The sequence below is a fragment of the Bos indicus genome, chromosome 7 (assembly GCF_029378745.1).
Source record: "Bos indicus isolate NIAB-ARS_2022 breed Sahiwal x Tharparkar chromosome 7, NIAB-ARS_B.indTharparkar_mat_pri_1.0, whole genome shotgun sequence".
In the NCBI taxonomy this organism is placed as follows: Eukaryota; Metazoa; Chordata; class Mammalia; order Artiodactyla; family Bovidae; genus Bos; species Bos indicus.
The window spans coordinates 46,272,027-46,287,966 of record NC_091766.1 but is presented as its reverse complement, the minus strand read 5'-3'; the positions used below and the strand labels follow the sequence as shown (position 1 = coordinate 46,287,966).

General features: G+C 51.9%; 1 protein-coding gene across 1 annotated transcript in view; it reads right to left on the bottom strand.

Moving 5' to 3' along the window:
- The window catches only part of LOC109562038 (uncharacterized), a 232,263-nt gene extending 217,759 nt beyond the window's left edge, over positions 1-14,504 (bottom strand). Inside the window, exon 1 of the transcript XR_011567693.1 lies at positions 14,415-14,504. The gene's annotated coding sequence lies outside the window, so the exon portion shown is untranslated. The remainder of the gene's footprint in view (positions 1-14,414) is intronic.
- Between the last annotated feature and the right edge of the window lie 1,436 nt (positions 14,505-15,940).

Here is a 15,940-nt window from a genome sequence, read left to right as displayed (position 1 = left end):
AGTCGTCTTTGCACATCAGATGACCAAAATACTGGAGCTTCAGCTTCAGCAACAGTTCTTCCAGGGAATATTCAGGGTTGAACTCCCTTAAGATTCACTGGTTTGATCTCCTTGCTGTCCAAGGGACTCTCAAGAGTCTTCTCCAACACCACAGTTTGAAGACATCAATTCTTTGACATTCTGCCTTCTTTCTCAGACCATCTGCCTATATGGTCCAGCTCCCACAACCATATGTGACCACTGGGAAGATCATAGCCTTGACTATATGGACCTTTGTCGGCAGAAAAATGTCTCTGCTTTTCAACACATTGTCTAGGTTTGTCATCATTTTCTTGCCAAGAAGCAATCATCTTCTGATTTCATGGCTGTGGTCACCATCTACAGTGATTTTGGAGCCCAAGAAGAGGAAATCTGTCACTACTTCCACCTTTTCGCCTTCGATTTGCCATTCAGTAATGAGACCAGATGCCATGATCTTAGCTTTTTTAATATTTAGTCTTAAGCTGGCTCTTCTTCACCCTCATCAAGAGGCTCTTTAGTTCCTCTTTGCTTTCTGCCATTAGAGTGGTGTCATCCGTGTATCTGAGATTGTTGATGTTTCTCCCGCCTATCTTGATTCCAGCTTGTAACTCATCCAGCCCAGCATTTCTCATGATGTGCTCACCATACAGGTTAAACAAACAGGGTGGCAGCAGACAGCCCTGTCGTACTCCTTTCTCAACCTTGAACCAATCAGTTTTCCATACAGGCTTCTAACTGTTGCTCATTGACCCACATACAGGTTTCTCAGGAGACAGGTAAGATGGCCTGGTATTCCTATCTCTCTAAGCTTTCCACAGTTTGTCGTGATCCACACAGTCAAAGGCTTTAGCGTAGCTGATGAAACGGAGACAGACGTTTCTCTGAAATTCCCTGGCTTTCTCTATAATCCAGTGAATGTTGGCAATTTGATCTCTAGTTCCTCTTCCTTTTCTAAACCCAGCTTGGACATCCAGAAGTTCTTGGTTTGTGTAATGCTGAAGCCTAGCATGCAAGATTTTAAGCATGACCTTACTGGCATGGGAGATGAGTGCACTTGTATTTGCCAAATGATCAATCAATGAGGTTACAAAATCAGGCATAGGTAATATCCACTCCATGTATAAGATAGAGCAAAGGATTTTTAACATAACAGAAAAAAATGTTTACTGATAAGTTTTCAGATTCCACATTGAAACTAACTTTTGAGAACTTATCATGGTAGAGTTCTATTGTAATATTAAAGAAGATATCCATAATTATCTGAAAGGGCAATTAGGAATATTCTTCTCTTTTCCAAGTACACATCTAAATGAAATCAGACTTGCTCCTATAAAACAATGTCACTCTTTTCACTAATTTTTTGCTTTGAAAAATGCATTGATATTTTCATAAATTATGCTAGTTATGCTAACATGTACTGAGTTTATTTAAATGAATTAATAATTTTAAACTTCTGTTTTAATTTCTAATGGTAAATATAGGTATAGTCTACATAAATAAAAGGTCTTTGTGATTCTCAGTGATCTTTAAGAGTATAAATAGATCCTGAAACTAAAAAGGAATCTGAGACCAAAAGGTCTGAGAACAGCTGCTCTAGAATGTAAAACAATAAAATGGTGGAAATAAGGAGAAAATGTTAATCAGTGGATCAGTTAAAGAGGTTCAATATTTTAAAAAAAGAAAAAAGAGTTCCAGAAGGAGAAAATGGATGGAAACTTTTATCAAATAAATCATATCAGGCAAATCCCTATAGCTAGGGATCTAAATTTAAAAGCATTCATCTAGTGCCCAAAACAATGTATTTTTTAAAATTCACATTAAGTGACAGAAATGTGCACTTCAGTGCCCTCGTGACAAAGAGACGGATCTTAAAGCTTCTGGGCAGGGGCAAGGGGAGAAGGAAGGAGTAGTGTGGAAAAGCTCACCTTCTAAGGATGGGGACACAGAGTGGCACCTGACTTCTCCAGAGTAATAGGAAGTAGAAGACAATGGAACATTATGTGCCTCCAAGTTTCTAAGGAGAAGCTAGAACTTTATATTCAGCCCAACTACTCATCAAGCATAAAAGTCAAACAAAGATATTTTCAGACATGCAAAGCCTCCAAGTTTCTGCCTCCGATGTGCCCTTTCTTAGGAAGATGTCTGCTTAGTCACTCAGTTGTATCTGACTCTTTGCAACCCCATGGATTGTACCCACCAGGCTCCTCTGTCCATGGAATTTTCCAGGCAAAATACTGGAGTAAGTTGCCATGACCTCCTCCATGGGTTCTTCCCAACCCAGGAATTGAACCCAGGTCTTCTGCATTGCAGGTAGATTCTTTACCGTCTGAGCCACCAAGGAAGCCCAAGAAACTGGAGCGGATAGCCTATCCCTTCTCCAGGGGAACTTCCCAACCCAGGAATTGAACTGGCATCTCCTGCATTGCAGGTAGATTCTTTACCAGCGGAGCTACCAGGGAAGCCCTCTCAGGAAGATACTGGAAGGTGTGTATGCTCCTTGCAAAAGAGTAAAGGAAGAAAGAAAAAGCATGGGACTCAGGAGACAAGTGATCCAGCAAGAGTCCCCATGTGAAGGTGAAGGATGGACTCAGCAGTGGTGCCTACAGAGTCACTATCCAGACTGAAGGAAAGAATGAAACAGATTAACAGTGGCATTTGAATATATTCAGAGAATATTTAGAGTTTAATCAGAGAATTAAAGGATAAATGATAATAGAAAGTCAAGCAATGAAATAGTATGTCAGTTCCTATATACCTAATTTCAAAGAAAACAAAACGACAATCCAGAGAAAAATGACCACAGTATACTACATGGATGTTTACACCATGGTGGGCATTAACGCCATCATAACCTGGGTACAGCCATGCTTCATAAAGACGGGGAAAGGGGAAGTTATGTGCACCTATTTGATCAAAGGAGAATGATGCGGGGAAACTTAACCCCCGTCTTGTATAACTGAAAGTCAAAAATAACATCTAAAACAAAAAATCAAGAAAATGATAATATAAGCACATTATCTAGAAATATGGTAACTATCAAAAGAAACAACTAAAAGAATTAAAAACAGTTACCTCCAGAAAGCAGAAAGCAGAAACCAGAGGTGGGAGGCAGTGGGCTGCTTTTCATTATAAGCTTATGACTGCTTGGCTATGAATATGTATTCCTTTGATAAAAATAAAAGTTAAATTAAAAAATTACCCCAGCACCAGGAGAGCCAAACTCCCCTCTTCACAGTCTCATTCAATAAACATTCCTTGCATTTTTACTTGCCTCTACCCCGTAATCACAGGCTAGCCAGTTGTGAATGGCAAGCGTGGCATGATTTGGGGGAACGGGAAGTTTGGGTTCCTTTATCCAAAGGTGTTCCCTCACTCTCCTGTGGCTGACTCTAAAGCCACTCCAACAAGCTCTGTTATGTCGCATCATTCACTGGATCTTAATACAGAGCGTAACATCACCGGGTAGGCTACATTCTCTTCCCTATCTCCTTTTTCCAGGTGAGACAAGCTCAAACAGCCTAAGAGTCATGGTCCCATTCCTAGGGCTAGTAAATTGCCCAGGGGGACGTGAATCTAGGTGCTCAGTTTGTGTCTCACAGCCATGCCACACTTCCAAATTAACCCTTGTCTCTCTCTCAGGGGGCTTCTACACCCCACCCTCCAGCCTCAGGAGGGTCACCTGCCCTCCTCATGACAGTTTTACAGGTCTGCCTGTCACCCTGATACCCTCAATAATCTGCGCATGTTTGGGGAAAGTGGTGACATCACCACGAGAGGAGAGAAGGCAGGACAGGCACTATCACACTTCATCTGATAGAGAAGAGAAACAGACCAGGGGAAGAAGGGACGTGCCTCGAGTCACATGACAGGCACCCAGGTGGTCTGTCTCACCTTCTGAGTCAGGTGGTCTCTCAGCTACACGGCAGCAGGCCCCTTCCTTGTGCTCATTCAGGCTTTGGGGTTGGCCTATTTGTAAGGAGGAAGAACCATTCATGGGTTTCCGAAGTCCAGCTTTGGGTTTACCATTCAGTGAAAATGGTGGCAAGCGGATGCAAAACAGACCTATGGTACCTGGTCACAGTGAGAGGTCAGAACACAGTAGGGCTTGGCTGGAGGTGCAGGGGCGGCAGAGACATTCAGGCTCAGGTGTCTGCTGGAGGCCCCAAAGGACACAGACACACCTGGGTGTCAAAGTGGCCCACGGGCTTTAAAGGAGACCCTTGGCTTCCAGAGGAGTCCAGAACTGTTACTGGGGCCCAAAAGTGGAGCCGAGCACAAAGTGGGGAGAGCGTAGGGGATGACCCCTGGCATCCCCATGGCAACTGCGGCATCATCCCTCCTCCAGCTTCCAACAGGGCACAAGGAAGTGCCCCACCCGCCCCGCAAAGCACTTGTTAGATTCAACTGTACTGAAAACATTCTGCTCAAGTCCTTCCCGATGCTGACAACAGGTCACACACACAGGACCAGGCACAGAATGGACCCTGGGAAATACCTGCTGAAATAATCTGTAGACCCACAAAGCCAGTTGCTGCTCTGCATGGCAGCAAGCTGCCTCCACCCACCATATAGGAGGCTCTGGCTTCTTCCTAAAAACAAAAAATGATTCCAAGGATATCTATGAGTCTTCTTTCATTCCATCAAAGACATAAATGTTAAGTTCTCAGACCCAAGGAAGTTCTGTATAGAATCCATCATCTTCCACCAAAGCCCTCACCCTTCTCTCTGTCTAGACCAGTGCTCCTCAAAGTGTGGTTCCCCAGTTAACAGCAGCAGCAGCACATGGGAACCTGTTAAAAATGCAAATTTCCAGGACCCACCCCAGACCTAATGAATCAAACTCTAAAGATGGGTGGGACTAGGACTCTGCTGTATCGGGCTTTGCAGGTGATTCTGATGCAAGCTGGTTTGAGAACCACTGCTCGGGATAAAGACTCCCAAGTTAAACCCCCTATACAAAGTGGGCTTCTTACTCTGAAACAGAAAAAGACAGCTGGTGTCAAAGATCACTCAGGATTAACATCAAACTCCACCACAATCTTTTATTCAGCATCTGTTCTACTTAGAGCTAAGATACCTACATAGATTTGGAAGTACATATAATTATAGAAGGGAGAAATAAGTTGGCTCATTATAATTATGTGTTTATGGTTAGGTCTGTGTGTTTTCCCCACCTCTCCCTAAGACCCCCTCAATGTCCTGAGCGTGGGACTCAGTTAGCTTTCCCTGGATTTTTCCCTCAGTGTCGTTCAGGCCACTGTTGGTGAGCTGGAGTTAAGCCAGCTTCTATTGACTTCACACCCAGCCTAGCCTCCGGGACTTACGGTCCAAGACTTGTCTGAAAACCCCGAAGGACACGTGATCCTTCCTTCCTGCTCGTTTCTTGCTTCCTTCCTTGCCCTCTTCCTGCTCAACAAGAGTCCTGTTGCATATGTTATGAAATGTACACATTTCAGCACATTTCTCCTGCCCCATGATCATCCAAGCACCTCTCTTTGGGTCACCACGTCTGACTCCTCCCTTGTTTTTTCCCGGACTAACCTCGCCCCTTCAGCTTTAAGATGCTCACAGCTCAGGGTGCCTCACCATCCAGGGCGCAGCACTGTGTTTCCTTGTTCATGTCACACATGAATCAGGGCCCACAGGAATTTAAGGACAAGTCTTCCCAGCCTGTGTCTTCCAGCAGGGTCTCCCTAGGAGCATGCCACAGGCAAGCCCAGCTGGAGACCTGGGCCTGCAACATGGACCCCTCTGAAAGCCTCATGAAAGCATTCCAGGATGTAATAAACCCGTCAGGCCCTGGCTAATTTATATCTGAGTGGATGATTTCCCATTTTTCAGAATGTAAATGTTTAGATTGCAGCATTCCCCTGCCTCGGCATCCGGGGTCCTGGCACGTAAGTGGTGGAATCAGCCCACTTTTCCACAGGGATCCTTAGATGGAAGAGCTACAGTGCCAGCATCCTCCAGCCAGGAAGAGCTTCCTGCTCTCGATCCGCACATGTGTGCAAACCCCACCCCAGAGGCAGGCCACCAGCTTCGGCTTAGCATTGAGAAGTCGCACTCTCGCTTTTACAGGCAACGGAAGGAGAAACGGAGCTTTCAAAGGCAGGACCTCAGAGCTGAGGGGGCAACTCAGATTAGCTAAGTATTCCAAGACAGCGCTCCTTTTATGCTTCTTTCCAAAATGGTCTTCATTTGCTCTAGTCTCAGATACGTTTTATTAGATCTTTTCAGTGTATAAACAGGCAAGAGAAGTAGATTAGTGGAAATAAATATAACACAACAATCCGAGGAAACAGTCCAGTTTGGCTGACCGAGCCCCAAGCCTCCCAACTGCCCGCTCCATCCAGGGCTGCGTGCACTAACCCATGAGACCCTGCCAGCCAAACACTCTGTGTGGTCCATCAGCAAGGGCAGCCTCCAGCAAAGAGAAGCCCCATAAAGAAAGCCAGGAGCCTAGGGAACCTAGGTTCTGGACACAGAACAACCAGCTCCCCAAGACTGAAGGGAACTCCAGGCAAGAGGCCCCATGACACACTATTGGCAGCCAAGGACTTTAACAAGTTCAACCAAACACACCCATCATCCTGGGGCCATGCTCCATAGATGGGCATCAATTAAGTGTGAGTGCGACAAGCCACCAGCAGTTTCCTCCCTGGCCAAGTGAAGCTAAGAATGTCACCCTCACCACCGGCAAAGAGTGACGTGAGAAGTCCTGCGATGCTGCAGGGGGAGGCCTAGGGCCGCAGAATGCTGCTCCTCAGAGTACCGGCTCTGATGTGAGTCACAGTTTCAGTTCACAACCTCCTGGCGGTGCGTCCTTGGGGACGTCACTTCACCTCTCTGAGCCTCAGCTTCTTTTCCAGTAGGATGGAGATGATACAGTATCAGTCTCTGAGGTTGTCACTGATCATCGATATGAACTGAGTGTTTACTGGCCTAAACCAAGGGGGAGCCAGGGGAGACCACCTGAGAGTGGACTGTGGACCTGGCTAAATTTTCAGCCCACTCCCTTCAGTGCACACTGGCTGGATGGTGGCAGACAGTACTCAGGCAGCATTTGTGAAAGTGAGTCCCAACAGGAAAGACCTGCAGAGAATGGCTGGAGGAAAGGCAGCCACGAGCCAGACCTGCTCCCTTGCACAAACGGGCTCTGATCCACCCGGAGGGCCAGGACTCAGTTGGGACTCTCAGCTCGAGACACCACCACCCGCTCGGAGTAGCAGCAGTGGCACAATCATCACCTGGGCCTGAGCCTGTCCTCAGGATCCACAGGAAACAGGAGCCAAGCTCATCTGGGCTCCCCACTTTGCTGTCACAGCGCCTGAGATTCACCGAGTCCCCCAAGGACAAGGCTTTCAGGCACATGCTCAAAAGGGAGCCCAAATTCCATCCCAGCTTTGCCCCAGGTCTAAAGCTCAGGGGCAGCACACAGTTCCACATCACCTCGCAAGAAAGCAAACCCCACCTCTCGTTCAGCCCCAGAGGCTGGTCAGGGTGCCAAGGGGCCTCCTCCCATCCCAGGGCTCCGCACATCAAGCCTCGTCCAGCTGCCTGTTCAGCCCCATTTCCCTCCTGGTCCAGGGGACCACGCTGTGAAGATTAGCAAGGACCCCCGCCCCTGCCCAATCATTTGCAGACAGTCTGTGCTTCCTCGCTTGGCTCACCTATGTGACTGCCCCAGCATTTCCTGGCCGATCCTGGCCGCGCAGCGCATGCCTTCCCTGATCCACCACCAGGCAGCCTGGCTGGAGGTTTTATTCCATTAATTTTCATCCTGATAATTGGAAGCAGCTCTCCTCGCTGCTCCTGTAGGATTTAATGAGCTACATAACATCACATTTCCCATGGAGGCAGCTTAAACCTACATTTCGCCCCAGGGATGCTGCCATTCCACCCTGCCCCATGGACACCAACCTGCCCCAGGCAGGCCCCAGGCCATGCCCAGAGCCAGCATCTCCTCCTCCCTGGGGTCTAGTCTACTCAAAGCAGGGCCAGCAGCTCCAGCCCCCACAGGAGTCTCCGCCAAGCCCCTTGGTAGAAAGCAGGGCAGAATCCTCTTTGGACCCATGTCCACATTATAGGCACATAAAGGCCTTTATTACCCATAAAGCAAAATTCCTGCAAAGCCTTTCCATCTAGACGTGCCACATGCAATAAAGTGACTGCGGCTCACACACAGCCCTTACGCGTGCCAGTCTCTACCCTCACACGCTGCAACCAGGGCACGTCCATACCCACCTGACCTGTGCGTGCGCACGAGTCCAAACCCCAGTGCTGGCACCAACCAGCTAAGTGATCTGGCCTGTCACTTCATCTCATCAAGGCTCATTGCCTCCCTTTGGAACACGGAAGAGCAACAACGCCCAGTTCCCCTGACTCCGAGGAAATCCAGGGTGCATTTTATCCATGCATTCACCACTGATCAATAGCCAGTCCTGTACCCCATGCTGGGCCTGCTCTGGGCTCAGGAGACACAGCAGTAACCAGAATCATCCACACCCTCAGGGTGCTTCCGTTCTAGCAGCAAGTAATGAATGAACTTAAACGTCAAGTGATGCAGAAGGCCATGCACACGGTGAGACAGGGCACCGTGGGAGGGCTAGGGGCTAATTCAGACTGCGAGGTTTAGGGAGAGACCAGTTCATGCATGTGACCGCCATACAGCTAGAAACTATCAATTACAACAGCATACTAGGTTAATATATTAAGAATTACATACTACCGTTGGCTGTAGGGTATGATGCCATGTTACCCTGCCACACAGCTCACTGGGCTCACTGAACTTTCAGGTCCCTGCGAAAGTCAAAAGGTTAGGCAGCCTCACAGGAGCATCCAGGATCTCTGCGGCTTCGCTGATGCCACTTCATTATGGGGCTCAACCCAGTGACAAGTATACCTCTCCCGTCCTTACCCCTGCCACCCAAATCCTCCCGCCCCTCCTCACACTAGGTACTTCCCTGGTGGCTTAGACGGTAAAGAATCTGCCTGCAAATGCAGGAGAACCTGGTTCAATCCCTGGGTCAGGAAGATCCCCTGGAGAAGGGAATGGCTACCCACTCCAGTACTCTTGCCTAGAGAATTCCATGGAAGAGGAGCCTAGTGGGCTACAATCCCTGGGGTCACAAAGATTGGACACAATGGAACAACTAACACACACACCCACACACTCCTCAGACTGAGTCTCCACATCCCCTCAGGACCCCTGATGAGGGCCGGGACCTCGTCTGTCCTACATAGGGACCAGCACCCAGCAGGTGCTCTGAAAGGGTAAGAGAACTAAAGCTCAGAGCATTGTGCAGCCCCTAGAAGAGACCACCTCACCCACACCACACACAGGCAGGAACCCCATTTTGTCCACGTTAGCTATAATGTTCAGACAGGGAAAGAGACTCCTTCAACACCTCTCCATTTCCTGCTCTGCTGGGACTGTCACTCGCCTCAGTAAGCAGATCAGACAGCTCTTCAGCTCAGCACACCTCAGCAACCAGGGTAATGGGCCAGATCCACTAACCCCAGCCAGCAGCCAAGGCCACAGAGGGGCAGTGAGGTCACCCTGAGGTCACACAGGTATACAGCCTGTCCAAAGGGAGAAGACTTGACCCATCTGTGGCTCACCTCCTGCAAGGCCAGACAGGTCTGCCAAGCCCAGGGGTGTGTGACTGGCCTTCCACTGCAGGCCTGGCCTGAGGCTGAGCCACTCAGCTGGCATGGGGTCAGAGCAGCACTGGCCCTGCCATCACAGGAGCAAGGGTGACACGCACCTTCTGCAAATATCCGCCCCGCATGCCCTCAATCACGTCACACGGTCCCCTCCAAGAGGAGCAGTCACTGACAGCAAGAGTCTACTGCAAGCACACTGCGTGCACAAAAGCTCCCAGGTAGAAAGCACGGCATTGTTAGGGCCGAGGTGGCCAGGCTGCAGGGGAGGAGGGGCAGAGCTCAGGGGAGGTTGAGGCAGGAGCTGGAGGTCCTGGGACAGAGGCTCAGTGATACTGACGAGGGCTGAGCCGGGTGAGGTGGGTCAGGACATGTGTATCCAGCAGTAGCCCTGATGAACAGTTAGGGGCACCACAGTGAGAGGTGGGCACCCTTTCCTGAAGCCACAGGCAGGAGAACTGAGGCCCCCAGGACCAAGAACAGCAGCCTTCCCACACAGCCGAAAGCACGTGGATCATGGAGACACTGAGCCACAGGCTCTCCATTATATACCAACAACCTGCCACCTGGGGATGCCACCTCCTTCAACTGCCCTAGGGACCACTCGGAAACCCAGAGCCAGGCATAAGACCATCCAACTGCCAGGGGGTTGTCCGTTGGCCGGGGGCGGGTGAACCCTGAGCCTTTCGAGGAGACCAGGGTGGTGTTCCCCTCAGGAAACTCCCCACAGGAGAGTGGAGTCTCCACAGGGTGTGGGGTCAGGGATGGTTCAGCCTCACCCAGGTTGCCCAACCTGCTGTGGAAAGAGGGTTTTCACACACAGCGTGGGCCAGGCACGCTTCCTCTCCCATCTCAGCACTCTGGGCAGTTTGACGAGGCCACTCAACCCCACTTTTCAGTGAGGTCAGAAGGTGAGCACCCGTCAGGGCCGGAACCCTCAGACCACACCCGTATCACCTGGGAACTCCTGGGGCCGCAACACTTCAGCTTTGCACCTTGGCAGCTACCTGATGCCATAGCTGCTCTAGACCCCAGACTGCAGGGCCAGTAAAATCTGACAGAGAGCTGGAACATCTAATGCTTCCACTTCTTTTCTGGAATGGAGAGGGGTCATGTTATCTCTGCTCACACACCTCCAGAGATGGGAAGGGGCCTCAAGGTGGCCAGGCCCCTAGAGGACACTCTGATGGGAAGTTCCTCCTCCTAGTGAGCCAACACCTGTCTATTACTTCTGTGGCCCAGCCTCAATCCTCCTACTGACAACACACCATCAGACCACCTCCTCTTCTAGCCAAGAGCCATCAGCTACCTGAAGACACCATGACCCTCATCAACAGTCACTGATGGGGGTGGCAGCCACATGCCAGGCAGCAAGTGAGGAGACAGAAGTGAGATAAGAGCCCTGCCCTGCCATCTGCTGGGGGGAGGAGGCCAGCGAGGAGGTGACATGGTCAGGGAGATAGGCACTCTCACAGAAGCGAGCTGAGAACTGTGTGAGCGCAGAGGGGTGGTGTGGGGGTCCGGGTCAGTGTGGGGAGGTGGACACCAGCTCTTAGTGGTCAAAGAGAGCCTCACAGAGGATGCCATGCTGGGAGCAGACCTCCAGTCACCACGTGGAAAGAACATCCCAGGAAAGAACATCCCAGAGAAGAGCAGGTGCCCAGCAAGGCCCAGGCCTGCTGGGTTCTGAGATGCGCAAAGGCCAGATGCCAGTCTAGGACAGGCCTGGGAGCCACTTCCCTACTAGCACCCCGAACTGGGTCACCTGCTCCAAGCTCCTGGCCCTCTCTCCAGGGCTCCTGGCTTCTCCCAGCCTCCTGGGCAGCACAGAGTCCTCTGGGGTAGAGAGCTCGCAAAGCTGGTCCTGGTGGTGCCCAGCATTCATCCACTCACATGCTATCTCTCACACCCGCACACACGCAGTTTCTCACACCCTCTGGACCCATCACAGGGCTCGACTCTGCAGCCTGCGAGACCTGTCCAGCCACTCACACTCCACCCTCTGCTCCCTGAACCAGTACCAATCGAACTGTGACGAGTGGCAGGGGGTGGCCTGAGTCACCATCCCAATCGCTCTTCCTTTCTCCAGAAACTGTAGCTCCTCCTTTGCTCCTTGCATGAAGCTGGCCGGGAGCACAGAGAAGATGAGGTACCATAGTCTCTCCTCCTGGAGAGCTCGCCATTTCTCCCACATTATGAAGTGACACCACCCCATCCCGTCTCCACCAGAGCTCGTTCACTCAAAGAATAACTCATCAAGCTCCTGCTTCACTGTCAGCACCAAACAAGTATATTTACAAGTCTCCACCTTAGGTCACCACACCCCTCGGACCTCCCAATCCAGGGACTCATCGAGTCCTTGTGGGCCTCCCATCCTGGACCAGCTCCGCAGTACACCCTGGCTACTCAGATATAAACCTGAGGGTTGGGGTTCTGGCCTTCACGAAGCTGGCTTTCTAGAGGGGAGACATAATAAGCCTGTAAACAGATATAAAACTCCCTGGTGGCTCAGACAGTAAAGAATCCACCTGCAATGCAGGCGACTCAGGTTTGATCCCTGGGTTGGGAAGATCCCCTGCAGAAGGGCATGGCAACCCACTCCAGTATTCTTGTCTGGAGAATTCCATGGACAGAGGAGTCCGTGGGGTCACAAATAGTCGGACACGACTGAGCAAATACGTACAGCACATGAAGACAGACAGGGTTACGTGCTAAAGTGGGAGTGGTACTTAGTGACCAAAGAGGTGCTGTGAAAAGCCATTTGCTACCTTTCTAAGCTCTTAGGTTTTGATTCTTAGGCTAGGCATGGGGAATTTTCCCTCACTTAGACCATCAGGATGGGCTCGGTGATGCTGCAATAACAAACAGCCTCAAGCCTACACAACACACCCACTGCAGGTCGGCTGGGGTTTCTGCCCTGCCGTCTTCACTCTGGGTTCCAAGAAGACAGATTAGATATTCTCTGGACTTCTGTGCCAGAGGGAAAGAGAAAATAAGACGAATTACATGGCCACACTGAACATCAGGGGAGAGTGAAACCCAGTCCTACCCCATGGCCAGGAGGAGAAACAAAGATGTGGGAGGCAGGACCTATGACTGCCAGGGTGGACGTTTGTTTGCTGGAGGGAATCCTGGGGTCAGTGGTGAAGCAAGCCTGTGATCTCTAAGAGCATCATCACTGATGGACAGGTAGTGACGGCAGAGGAGGTGGGTCCTGCACCAGAACTCTCTTCCTCTGTGCCCTGTGATGGGCCTTTCCTCAGGCCAGGTCTTCTGCAAGATGTACATCCATCCTGGGTATGCAACCCCGCACAGGTATGACTCCCATCCTCCTCCTCCGCCTCGCCCAGAGCAGTCTTCCAACGCATCACGCAAATCCCTTCATGAAGCACAAGGTGGTCTGGAGCAGCAGCCTGGGATTAGAAAGCAGTCATACTTCCCCATCTTTCCACAGACTCCAGAGTGGCTCCCTTGGCTCTTTTCTCCCACTGCATGAGCCACCAAGGACAGGACCTCCAATTCTGATGCAACCGTGGCTCCTCTGGGTGAGGCCAAGAAACTCCCCAAACCATAAAGATGTCCAAACATTGGCCCAGCTTCCTCCAAACAGACATAAACCGCCTCGCTCACATCCGGGCCCACCATACCCCTCCCGCCGGGGTCTCATCACCATCTGGCACCTCCACCCTCAGGCAGCCCACAGCTCCATGGTGGCGGGAGTGGGGACGGGAGAGGGACTCAGCCACACCCTACCCCAGCTCCCCCAGGGCTCTGAGGGTCGTGGTGCCTTTGATGATCCCTGCCTTCACCCTTGGCTGAGCAGCGACAGCCTGCAAGCTGGATTTGGTGCCAAGCCACCCCAAATCCAGTTATTTTTAGTCTGTTTGTTTATCCCATTTCAAGCTAACTCTGTGTCACCACTTGTTATCATAACAGAGAGCACCTGGACGTGTCTCGGGAAGGCAACAAATAAGCTCTGGAGAGTGCCGGGGATTGCCAGGAACACCAACCGTGTTTCCAGCCTGATGCCTCGGCTGCGACAAAGCAGATCTCTTTCTTCCCTCCACATGAAAAGCCTAATCCAGGTAAGCCAGCCAACAATGGCTGCCTGGCCTCCCGAGACCTTCCTTCCGCCTCATCACCCCTGTGCCCAGTGATGGGTCTCACACTTGGTGACGTCAGCCTGGCACAGGACTGAGGGCAGGTCCTGGCCAGACACCAGGCCCCCAGATTGTCCCTGACTTCTCTCCCCTCTGCCTGCCAGCCTCGAGCCCACCTGTCCACCCAGAACCAGAGCCGGCGGGGACCCAGAACAGTCTTGAGGGCAGGACCACACACTCATCTATTTGGACAGGTCAGGAGGGCACAAGAACAGTCATCCTTACCAAGTCCTGCAGAGCCTGTCCTGAGAGGCCCCAGACCACAGTGGCAAGCCCAGCCTTCTGCTACCACGGCTGATGTCGCAGGCCACACAACAGTCCCCAGGGGGGCTGATCCAGGGTGTCACCCTCATTCTGTTCTGACTCCTGTGGGTTCCAAGCCCTCTCTCCTCCTGGCTTCTAGCACCACCATCACAATGGCTCCCACTGGCTAAGCACCTGCTGTGCCCAGACCCTGCACTGGGCTCTTTACAGACAGAGAGCTACATGGCAACCTCCTCCTCAGCAAATGACACCAGAAACCTCGAAAGCCAAAGCCATCACCCACGTCTGGCTCTGCCTGGCCCTTACCTCTGGTTGTGAAGCAGAAAAGGTGCAGAGTGCCCACTGAAAATGCCTCCCCACCTAGACTCCCTCAGGATTCAGGGCTCCAGGTCCAAGCTTAGCCGGCGCCTTCCAGTGGGCACCTGCTGCGTGCTAGCCATGTGTGAGCGCTGTGCTGGACACCTGCAAGAAGAAAGCAGCCATCCCTGCTCTGCAGAGGGACGGACCTGGTGGGCAAGCCTGTACCCAGCTCACAGAGAGAGCCCCAGGAGGACTCTGTCAGAATGGGCCACCCTCCCTCCCCCACTCTCCTCCCTGACCCAGGCCCTCATCCCCTGGGTCCACCCGTGTGGACTCCCACACAGCCTTTGGAAGCGTCTCCTCCTTTCAGTCCACTGACTCGTAACCAGGCAGGTCTGACTGTTGCTTTTCTGCTCAAAACCCTTCTCACCCCTCATCCCCTCCCTCACCAGTTACACATTGCCAGGCCCTGGGCCAGGAGCTCCAGCTGCGGCAGCAGCGAGATGACAAGGCTGGTGTCCCAGGTGAGGAGGGAGCACTTGTTCTCCCAGGTGGGACTCGACCTCCAGTACCCACAGGCACTGCTCCGCGCTCTGACCCCCAGCCTCAAGTGTCACACCTGCCACCCACCACACCTGTGGGCTGTGACTATGACCACAGCCATCACCGCCACTCCAATCCCTTGGACCCCTGGAGACTGACCCCCAAAGCGGCCCCTGGGCAGAGAGAGCAGGTCAGTGTGGCGGAAGAATGACTCCTGGGCAGCGCCTCTGACTTCGATCTCAGGGGAGGTAAGCATTGAGTAAAGGAAGACGATCATAGGCCTGGGGAACAGATCAGACAGAGGCCCAGAGGCACAGTGCGTGTCTGGGGAGGGCGGGTTGGCAGATCTGGACAAAGATGGAGTTTGGAGAGGAGAACTGGAGGCAGGGGCTGCTCAGAGGGGGGACTTCATTCTTATCCACGGAGGCTTCTAGGTGGGCAGTCCCATGCCCACAACTGTCATCAAGGGGAAGAAGTTCACTAAGGAGCCACAGCGGTCAAGTCGGAGAGTAGGGGAAGAGATCGGCGTCAGGGAGGAGCCGGGTGAGAAGCTCTGAGAGCTCGCCGCCCCCCCTTGCTTTGGGGCCGGAGGCACGGAGAGGAGAAGGCAGAGTGTGAAGAACAGGCCTGAAACCACGGGAGCTCACAGGAGCAGGGGGTGGGAGCTGGTCCACGCACCAGATGGACACACGTGGAGTTCACCCACCACCACCATGGGCCCTGCAGCACAGAAAGCTCCAGGCAGCGAGGATGCCCTGGCCCAGAGCCTGGCAGCTCAATGAGGAGCAGAGTGTCCCATAGCAGCCACCTTGGCTCTAAGTCCCAAGAGTGGGAAGCTCTAGAGAGCAAGGCATCTACCTCCCAGCCTCCAGGCAGAACTGCCTGCCAGTCAGGGAGAAGGTTGCCCCCAACTCTTCCCCTGGTCTAAAGAGTCCAAGTTCTCCTCTCCATCACTAGACAGAAGTGAATTACATGCCATGTCGCCCCAG